The 9,285-nt window shown below is 43.4% G+C and overlaps 1 protein-coding gene and 1 long non-coding RNA gene across 3 annotated transcripts in view; one reads left to right on the plus strand and one right to left on the minus strand.

The window, feature by feature from the left end:
- Positions 1-9,285, plus strand: part of LOC128879565 (hypoxia-inducible factor 3-alpha) — a 44,339-nt gene that overhangs the window by 19,371 nt on the left and 15,683 nt on the right. The gene's annotated exons all lie outside the window — the stretch shown is intronic.
- LOC128879572 (uncharacterized) lies at positions 1,926-4,557 on the minus strand. The gene is made up of 2 exons (XR_008457661.1): positions 4,050-4,557; positions 1,926-3,979 (listed from the first exon to the last, which is right to left on the minus strand). It is a non-coding gene; the product is annotated as an uncharacterized LOC128879572 (long non-coding RNA).

Consider the following 9,285-nt stretch of genomic DNA (forward strand, 5'->3'; position numbering starts at 1 on the left):
CACTCGGAATTTTTGTAATCGCCAGTGAGAATCGAGCGAGGAAGTAGAGAGAGGAAGGGTGGATGAGGATCGCGAGGGAAATTGGCAATCGACCTGGTGGGGGTCTTGAGGCAAGGCCAGAGTGCATCCAAGAGTGCACTCTTGACGTTTTATTCACCGAGGGATTATTTATAGGGTTGTTGGACTCAGTGTCTGTCTTTTGGAATTTATTGACTGCCTTGGGGGTCGTCCGCTTGCAATAGTTCCGTGTTTGAAGATGGACTAGATCTTTGACGTAGCTAGTAACAATAAAAGTGCATCGAGGTGTGCACTCCTGAGGCTGTATACACCGAGGACCTTTTTATAGGGTTGTTACGATGCCAGTGTCTGTCGTCTGTAATTTATTAACTGTGTTGTTAGGTATCAACTTGAAATGGTTCGTGTTTGAAGATCGACTAGGTCTTTGGTATACTTAGATGTGAACTTCCAAGTTGGAAGCTGAGACCATCGTCGATTCGAATTAAAACCGAGGAATTAGAAGCGGTGCATTCCTTCGAGCCGATTTAGGTCGCTTTGGATGATGTCGGAACCGTATCGACGTCTTCTTGACCGCGTTTAGTCCGCCGACGGCGTGAATTTCCTTTCGTTCGCGAGTAACTCAGAAATATCTAACGCGTGATCCCGCCTTGACTCGGGAATCTCAAAAACCGACCACTCGAAGCGTCGTATATATTTCCAGGATCGAAAGGATCGAAATTCCAATTAACCTACCATTGCTCGCTTCTCCAAATCAAATGTTGCAACATTGCAATGTCGCAACTCCGAGCAGTTTGATCTTGGAACCCAGACTCCTGAGATACGTCTAATTTTACAAGGCGCATTCGCATTTCTACCGAAAACTTAACGATTCGCGATACGTCCAGAGTATGACGTCGCATTCCTCCGCCTAAGTAACTATTTGTAGTTGAGCGTTGACGTTCATCGCTTAAAACAGTTCGAAACGCATCAGACCCGCGATTTCGAGAATCCCTAGAACGAACTCGTGCGATTCGATTCGTGCAACCTTTTTCCTACTAGCTCCGCCAGCCTCGTGCGTGCCTCGGCCCGAGGTAAACAATAACCTGGAGTCGCGTGACGGAATCGCGTTTCGTGTTAATGATCGGTCTCGAATCGTCGTCGATTCGCCGCCTTTCGACTCCTCGCGCATCGCATCGTGTTTTCCTCGAGCACCCGAGTATTTTTAAATTTCGAGATATACGAGACACTTGTGCCGCGCTTTGCATCACCGCTATAAAGTTTTTTCCCCCAGCGGTCAGAGTTGCGAAGTGGGCTAATGGCCCGAGGTGTATAAAAAATTCTGACGGCTACATTTTTAGCCCCCCTCGAGAAGCTGTGAAACGGCAGCAATAACAATATGGAAAGTCATTCTCTGTTGTCGACGGAGCGAGGCTACAAGGAGCGTCTTCGACCAATCGAGCAGAACTGAGTAATAATAGTATCTCTATTATGCAACCTTACCTGCAGAATAGTACAGTTATATGTACGGGACAATTAGCGCTGTCATTAGCTCTAATTGCGGGGTGAAAATTATGCACGAGTCGATCGTGTCTTTTTTTAACGCGCGAGACAAAGGGACGGCCGAAGTGTTAAATCGAATTTACACTTACGGTAAATGATAAAACCGACAGAAACTGAGCTGGAAATGCAAAGGTGGTACGTCTGGACGGTCGATAACCTGGGTATAAAATTATGCGCATACGATTTAGGCTCATTGAGATGCCGAAAACATTCACTTGGGATTCGGGATTCGAATTATTTTTGGCACTCGGCTGCGAATGAGATTTTCATGCATCATAACGCGTTGCCACCTGAGAGTTGACTTTAGAGATCGGGACGAATTAAAGGGATGCTCTCTCTCTCTCTCTCTTTTTTTTTTTAAATCAGAGTTCTTAAATCAGTAAAACTTTTGAAATTTATTACTTTTATTTGCACATACGTGTACGAGGTTCTCTGAAATTTTCAATTGTCCCGGTCGATTTGTTTACAAGTTATATTTTGTGAGTATGACGCGCTTGAAAATAGTAAAAGATAACTAAGATCCAAGACGAAACTCGGTCGCTAATGGAATGAACGGATGTCAAACAAGCAACTGCAGAATTATTCTCGAGAGCATCCAGTGCCTCTCTCTTGGTGAGCCGAGTCAATGCGGTTTCCTCGGGATGAAATTTGAGTAGCTGGAGTCGAGAGAGCGGCGTATCTGTTTATCGACCGGATAATCCGTTTTATGGTAGGACGGATAAATACGGCGGTAATAAACTTGGATGTTAGATACGGTTCGCAGGGGATTCGCATTATCTGCCAGGCAAACATCCGTAGCAACACTTGTCGATACATTTTTACATCGACTTATTTGCGCTCTCCATCGATCTTATATTTACTCGTAAAGTCAAAAAATCGTCCTTATAGACGCGTCCTTGACAAACAGAACAGCGAATCCTGTCTAAGAGGCATTGACCACGGCTCTTAGATATCGAAATATCAGGACTGGAATTTTTAATCGTCGATGCTTGAAAAGTGGAACTTGGTGTTTTTTTTTCTTTTCTATATAAAGTTGTTAATGAGAAAGATATCATAAAGTTAGAAGATATAGGTGTGCCTGTTTATGTTCCAATTAGGCCAGCATATCTCCCCTTGCCAGTTGTCCAAGTTAGACAAAAGACTTGGGGTTAATAGCCGATGCAAATCGATGGAAACAAGCACGAAGGAATTCCTGGACCCCAGGACGTCGAACCTGGACCAGTCTCGCGAAATTACCAGAAGAGGGGAGAGCAGGCAGGGTATTTTCGTTTAGGCCAGCCGGAAGACAACGCAACGTGTTCGCCGTCTTCCTCTTCTGGCTGCTCTCCCTCTTCCTCGACTAGTTTACGTCAATCTCCTACACAGACCATGAATCTCCTAGAAGGCCATTGAAGATATTCGCGAGTGTTTTCTGGCTATACCAAACTCCCAACACGAATTCTTTACGATATTAAAAGCAGATGGTCTGAGTAAGATTCTGAGTAAGATTCTGAGCGATCCTCCCAAACATTTATTAATTTATATAAAAAGAGATATTAATTCGAGTAAGAACAGCGAGGATTCTTCTTTTTTAACAGGGTAAAGTTACAGGTGCGTACAAATGCCCACTCGAAAGTTGCACACCGTACACCAAACGCCTATCCGTAGTTCGGTGAACTTGTTTAATAAATGCGGGTGCGGGACTTCCGTGCACTTTGCGTGCTGAGCATACGAATCCCCCGACTCCGAAATCACTCTCAACCGTTCCGCGTAACGTATTAGCGACAATCCCAGGTCATTTTTTCGAAATTTCAACATCACTCACAGGTAATCTCTCGAGATACGCATCGAAACTACAGGGATACGTTAAAACTATTTTTATTGTACGCCATTCACATTCGAAAAACTCTTCAAGTAACTGTTTAACTTTACTTACGGATATATTGAGATCGCGAACTAAAACCTTATTTGTATCAAGGTAAAATCTAGCTTGTGTTATTAAGGGACAATGTAGCCTTTTACCACTGAAAAAATGTTTAGGATCTCCTGAGTAGTTTCATAAATTATCCCCTACATACAAACAAGATTTACCTCTTTGCAATATCAACAAAAGCAACATAAATCCTCCGTCAAGAGTTTAGAAAAAATGAAAGTAGACGAATTAGGCATGATTTGGAGTGCTGTTTACTTCGAGTTCCATCTCTTAAGGGTCCCACCACCTTCCTCTTCCTCTTCCTCTTCTTCTTCCTCTTCCTAAAAAAATTCTTGATATCTACTCAAGATTTACCTCTTTGGAATATCACCAGAAACAACGAAAACCCACCGTTAGGAACTTAACAAAAAATGAAAGTAGACTAATTAGGCATCATTGGAGAGGTGTTGACTTCGAGTTCCATCTCTTAAGGGTCCCACCACCTTCCTCTTCCTCTTCTTCTTCCTCTTCCTGAAAAAATTCTTAATATCCACTCAAGATTTACCTCTTTGGAATATCACCAGAAACAACAAAAACCCACCGTTAGGAACTTAACAAAAAATGAAAGTAGACTAATTAGGCATCATTGGAGAGGTGTTGACTTCGAGTTCCGTCTCTTCGGCCCCCTCCCCCCTCTCTTCCGATGTCTCCCACTGTCGGTCCATTTGTCGCCTGGTCTCCGCGTCTATTTTTTTTCCCCTCCCCGAAGAGTATATTCGCTCTTCCACTCCGTTTCCTCTCTAGTTCGATCCCGACTCGCGATTGGGCAACGGTACCGGCTGATAGCGGCTCGTTCGGTCAGCCATCGAACAGCTCGATGCGCGTGTTCTCGCTCGCCTCGCGTTACGTTCGATTTCGTAACGAGAAGTTTTTATCTACGGCTCGCAGATAATCCGTGGGCTCGCGGCAACAACGCCCGTGTCAGTATATCGCACCCCGCTCGAGGTACCGGACCGCATTTCTCGATCGACTCGCGATCGCGCGAAATCGCCGAAACTCGAACGCGTTCGCTTTTCATCGGGGAAACTTGCTCGATGATTAATTCCGAAGGTGAGGCGCCGGAAACAATACATCTGCTGGCGATTCGCGAGTTTTCACGAGCTCTTAAAAATAGTATCGCGTTCGAACGTTGGAGTATATACTTTCTAATTTTGTAGAGACAATATTTTTTTAGCGTTGTACAAAATTTTTGCGAGTATTGGGAAGGAGGATTTTTGTTGCTGTTGATAATATCGTAGAATATCTCTGGAACTACTGCAGCGATTCTAAAAATTGTTTCAGCGATGGGAAGCTACATTATCCCTTGGTAACATAGGCTTGATTTTATCTTGATAAAAAACGAGGTTTCAGTAATTTATCACCGGTCCCCATATAAAGGATTTTCGGAGTATGCAGTCACGCACCAAGCCCACTGACGTTTCATTTGTATCGGTTTATCGGTTCATTTAGTGTTAATTACTTACAGTCGGTGTAGTAAATATTCGTACAGGAACCAATTCAAAAGAAAACTTCATATTTTTATATTTTATTAATAAAGTTTAGGGGAATTATTCCTCTTATTTCTTTTCTTATTAGTTTTTATTTTAAATTAGTTGCTGTATTTCTTGCACCGACTGCAGCTTCCAATCGAGTAGAAAACAAATCAGGCTCCTAGAAACTTTCACGAGTACTATATTATATTCCATCAAAAGCTTTCCACTGAAAGATTCGATTCCGAGGGTGTCGAACAAAAATCTACTTAAAACCCATGAATCTTAACGATCTTAACGACCCCGAAACGGTAGTTCCACGGTACTCTCCACCAATCTAAAAAATTAATTTTCGCCTCCAAGAACATTTTTTCCGAGCGTAAACGTATTAATCGCGGCCAGGTTGATCGTCGCCCGGTGACCGAGTGCATGTGATCTTCACCGTGAGCCAATTAACGCGTCGAAGGCGAGTCGTTCCACCATCGTCCCGTGTAATTTGTTGTGAGTAATAATCCGTCTCGCGCCTATTGTCCCCGTCGTGATTGCAGTCGATAAATTCCCATCCAGGAACGAAGCTGTCGGAAGTTCTCGGAATAAAGCGTAGTTATCGCGACGGGTTCGTCGGAATCGTGTCGTATCCGAAATGGACAGGGGAATTCGACTTGAATCAGCGCATGGTGTTATCAGTAGACGCGAAACGCTACGGGGCTGCTCGCGATACGTGTGAAAGTTTTCTAATCTCCAGTTCAATTAGTGGTCGAACGATCGATATGTGTGATACGTCCACGATTATCTTGGTGTTTTTTTTTAACGTATGTACCGAGAAGTCCGAGAATATTTCGTACTTTCGTAATTGCTTCACTCGTGGATGATATAGATTTAATGTTTAATGTATTTCGATCTTCTTCATTAGTAGAAGGAAACGTGATCGTTTCATTGCGCTAGACTTTATTATGAAAATCAGGACTTGGAGCGGCTTCACGTGAATTTAATTTTGTCGGATTTGTTCGTTTCAATTTTTAAATTCAAGGGGAATAATTAATCGTGACCTTGGAAATTTTGTAAGAGCGTTATTCACTGATTCGATAGTTCGCGTATCGTACCTAAAGTATTTAATATTGCGTAGCGCAAAGGGGAACGTTTTATGGTTTCATATACAGATTCTATGAAAGTGATTTCGCCGATATCTCTGATGATTTCACACCGATTGCACCGGTAGGTGCTTGAATGATTCCACGAGTGGTCATCGTGATAAATATGTACCCTGTATTAATTAAGCTCGAGATTGACTTTGATATCAATTCAATACAGCAAAAATACAAGCGAACAAATGTAATATACCAGTCGCGTGGTTTATGGCATCCTACATCATTCGACAAGTTCGATTAAATCTAATCACGACACGATAGAAAGAATCGACAACTATTACACTCGGTTAGCTTCGCTACCTCGTAGCCTATTTAAATTTCTATCTTTACTACAACTGTTAAAAGTAATTAGTCCCGGTAGTTGAAAAATCTAGCACTTCAGTCGCTGATAAGATTGAAAAAAATTCCACGATATCGAAGCACGTCTATCCGCAGAAATCTACAACCAAAGATCGTCGTTTGCTCGGCAAACAAGACAACGCGAGCTTAACGGAAGCTCAACTCGTTCGAGGAAACTTTTCGTTCGTTCACTTTGCTCGCCTCGCACGAAACTCTATTCTCGCGTCGGTATTCGGTCGTAGAACTGATTTTTTACGTGACATAATCTATCGCAGCGCGGTTCCGCGCGACGTGATGCTGTCATAACTACGTCACGCTAACTGCATTCGTTAGGCTGAAATTTTATGCGCGTCAATGCACGTAACACGTGACAATTGCCCCCTCCAACCCGAGCCGAACTCTGGAGCGTCGTTTGCATCTTCGATCGGTGCGAAGAAATATCAGTGCCCGGATAGCTGTTTTGCTGAACATTAGTCGATCGTATACCACTTGCAAACGAAGCGTTCATTTTTCTTCTAAATGCAAACGCGGTGTGATTACATTATCGTCGCATTTACAGTACACGTGCGCGCGATGTGTGACTTCCTCTTTTTAGGTTCACGGAACGATTTTTAGGCGTGAGAGGGACGAGAGAGGAATATTGCAATACATAAACCATATCAGAAAGTTGTAGATTCGAAGGAAGGAATAATGAAAGAACAACGCTAGGGAAACAGTGTCAATTCTTTGCATTTGGGTGTCCGCATAGTAAAAATCGACGAAGAGGATTTGTATAAAAATGGTGCAATAAAAGATAGGAATTTTCAATGCGCACATTGTCGCGTGTTAGAATGATGTAAAATTTTGGTTTTTGGTACTATTATAACTCCTCGGAGCCTAAAGATTCCTATAAGCTCTCACTAATCAAATATATATGAAGGAGCTTTTCAAAAACTACAAAATGATATATAATACTTGCATATAAAGCAATTTTAATGACGTGAAAAAATTGTATAACCACGAACTATTAGTTCTCCCTAATATCATGAATATACAAAGCACATAAAATCAGAATACAAGACTTCGATTCATAAAAGTAACCAAGTTTCTTCCTAAATAAATCAAGAATTTGAACAACGATCAAAGGATTCTCGAATAGGAGCCGCGAAAGGATTCGTGCATTAAGGTTCGAATTCGGATCGAGGATCGTCTATGACGCGACGATCCGAAGGCGAGAGCACGTGACGACGCGATTTGCAAATCGAACGACTGAATGACGAGTGCGCGAATACGACACACTGGCTCGTTCTCGGTCTCGGTCCCGCGCTCGCGCGCACGTTGCAGCGAATGCAACGAGTGCAACGAATGTTGGCAGTGCTCGTGCAACGTTTGCGGTGCAAGTGCCAGTGTCGATCGTGTGCCGTTGAGACTCTGCCCCAAAGGTACCACAAGAACCGTTCCCTTTCGAAAAGGATCCCCGTATCGCGCAAGTCGAGTCTCTTTTCTTGCCGGAGATCGAGGGAGGGACCGAGATCGAGCGTCCTAGATCCAAAGGAAAGCTGTTTACTCCGAGTCGCTTCGGAAACGTCCTGAAAACGATTTTCCTGCTGTCGTGAAGTGTTACCGTAATACTTGATAGGAAAACGTACTTGAAGTGTGATGTGTAAGGAGACTCCTCTAAATTTTTCTTGAAAGTGCATTGAATTTCCCTCTGGAAATCCTGGAATCTTGTTCTCCACGACTTGGTTTCCTTTTCTTGAAGATCGAGGAAGGATCTCGGACAGTTCGGAAAACAACTTTCCTGATCTCAGACGAGCTGTTACTGCGACACTTGGAAAAATGTATCTACGATGTCGAGTCAATTCTTGTGGAAACACTTCTTGATTTTCCCAAGAGTGTATCGAATTTCTCTCGAAAGATAGCGATGGGAAACCGGTTTCCAGTCGACGGTGACTCCTTCGATCGAGCGTGGAAGCAATTAAGCGCTCGTTACACCGAGGACCACTGAACTGTGCTCTTCCAACCTAATCAAGCCAAGCAATAATTGCGATAACTAGCCCTTCGTCATTCGATTCACGAGGCAGGCACCAAGAGGCAGGCACGAAGGGGACCCTAGTCTTCTAAGGACGTTTATTCTTGGGTACTTGTTCGCTGTCGAACCAGCGACAAACATCAACTTCGCGTCCCTCGTAACATCCGATGGATGACGCTTCGATCCACGCTGAATCCCGCTGATCGATCAATGCTCGACTATGCGCTAGCTATAGATATACGTCGTGACGTTACGTAACGATGAGGCGATCAGCTGAATCGGAACAGCGACAAAAAGGAACAGTTTTTCATTCAAGCGTTAACGTACGTGCGTTTGTATCGCGTGTTCCTCGTAGGAGGAGCATAGCCTCCTAGGTTAAGTGCTAGTGGCTTTTACGAAGACTTGCTTCGACATCTCGAGATCAACTAATATTCTAGATCGTAGAACCATGGTACTTGAAGCGTGATATTCTCCACCTACTGTCAGGAGTCGAAGGAGACTTTTGTTTTGTGAGAATTAGGATTAGGAGGAGCATAAAAATATCTTGGGGATGTACAATGCCTAGAATCTTTTAGGCCAAGTGCTAGAAAGCTTGCATATGGAACTTGGATATCTCTAGAGTTAGGAATTAAAATCAACCAATATTTTATATCTTGGGATCATGGTACCATAGTTCACCTCCTGTCACAGTTCTAAGGAAACCCCAAAGATGGAAAATCTAGCCTCCCCTAGAGTCAAAACCTGAAAGCAACCAACCTCCTAGATCCAAGGCCTCATGGACCACCCCGCACCCTTTACCAAAGTTCAAAC

Source organism: Hylaeus volcanicus, chromosome 7 (genome assembly GCF_026283585.1).
Source record: "Hylaeus volcanicus isolate JK05 chromosome 7, UHH_iyHylVolc1.0_haploid, whole genome shotgun sequence".
Taxonomy (NCBI): Eukaryota; Metazoa; Arthropoda; class Insecta; order Hymenoptera; family Colletidae; genus Hylaeus; species Hylaeus volcanicus.